General features: G+C 25.5%; 1 protein-coding gene across 1 annotated transcript in view; it reads left to right on the top strand.

Moving 5' to 3' along the window:
* LOC108744757 (protein THEM6-like) overlaps positions 1–1,539 on the top strand; it is an 11,408-nt gene that overhangs the window by 4,085 nt on the left and 5,784 nt on the right. The gene's annotated exons all lie outside the window — the stretch shown is intronic.

Here is a 1,539-nt window from a genome sequence, read left to right as displayed (position 1 = left end):
ACTACCACTGGACGTTGCCAAATGGATAGAGAGCAACGAGATTTCCAGTAACAACTTAAGAAATTCCACATAATAACTGTGATATCGTAAAATTATTATGAAAAATGCGATTTGTTGTTAAAAAGAGTACTATCATTACCATTGTCGTATCTTCCAATAATATTGAAATATAAACGTACCTCTGTTTGTTGTATATTATTTTGTTGTTTTATTTCATTCAGTTCATGGAAATATATTAATTCTTTAATTGAAAAAAAAGTAGCTGATAAAAATAAAACAAAAGAAGATTAGTAGGTACTAGCTTGGACTAATAAAATTAGTATTTACAAAAAACTAAATAAAATAAATCCTATTGAAAACTGTTCCAACAAGATTGCACCGATTTAAGTTATTCTATTATTAAAAAATTAAATACTGAATTTATCGAAATACTTTAATATATTAAATTGTATGGGTATATTAAAACAAATTGAAATTTTTAAAAAAAGGGAATTGTTGAAATAAGTTACCATTAAAAATAAAACAAATTGGCGGCGCTTGAGCTAATGAAATTGGTATGAATTAGGTATAAACACAAACAAAACATATAAATGAGATATGTTTTAACAAAATTTATATCACTTCAATAACTGTTTCGATTAGGTGACTTTTATCAGCGACGAATACAAAAATAAAAAGCAGTATTAATTTATCAACAATTCCAATTAAATTCTTATAAACTACGAAAATATTTAACATAGAATACAGATTTTTATAAAAACAACTTTGGGATAGTCAGACAAAAAATGTAAATCTAATTTTACAATTTTAAGCAATAAACTATTTCTGTAATAATCTGCTGCTACTTACTTTATTTGAATTTTATGGTGGATTTTTATTAACTAAGAATGCGTCAGAAGCAGTTACAAATTTCAATACTTCGTAAGGCAACTGTTTAAACAATTCTATGTGAAGAGTTGCCGTCTCATATGTTAGTTTTACCTCCTGATCAGTTCAATCAGAACAATTTGTTAAAACACAGAATTACGCTCTTTAAAGATTTTGTTTTTAATGGGTACTTTGTTCTATTTCCTGTTTTTGCATTTCTTTTAAATGTTTAAGACCTATTTTGAAAAATAAACACATACTTTTTTCTAAATAAAATGCAAAAAGAATTCTACCAAGATAAGTAAAAAAATCAAACATGTTCATACGAAAATAATGAAATACATTCTAATATAAGGAATTTAAATGAAATTACAGTTTACCTTTTGCTCGAGTGATGCATGTAGGAAATTTTGATTAACATAAATCCATATAATGATGAAGTGCGTACCGTAACACCTAGTATCAAACGTTGAACTTTATAATTAAGCAGTATTAGCAGCATACTAGATCATGAGTAGATTATAATTACCTAACGCAATTCAGATTTGCAAAATTTTTATTTGATTTATTTATGAAGTGAAATCGTATATTATTTACGATTAAATAATACATTATAGAAGGAAGTATTACTGAATTTTATTAAATTCTCGTGTCCAAGAAATGTAATTAGAT

This window comes from Agrilus planipennis, unplaced genomic scaffold (genome assembly GCF_000699045.2).
Source record: "Agrilus planipennis isolate EAB-ADULT unplaced genomic scaffold, Apla_2.0 scaffold35, whole genome shotgun sequence".
Classification (NCBI taxonomy): Eukaryota; Metazoa; Arthropoda; class Insecta; order Coleoptera; family Buprestidae; genus Agrilus; species Agrilus planipennis.
Note: the sequence above shows the minus strand (reverse complement) of the source record. Positions and strands in the feature narration are given on the sequence as shown.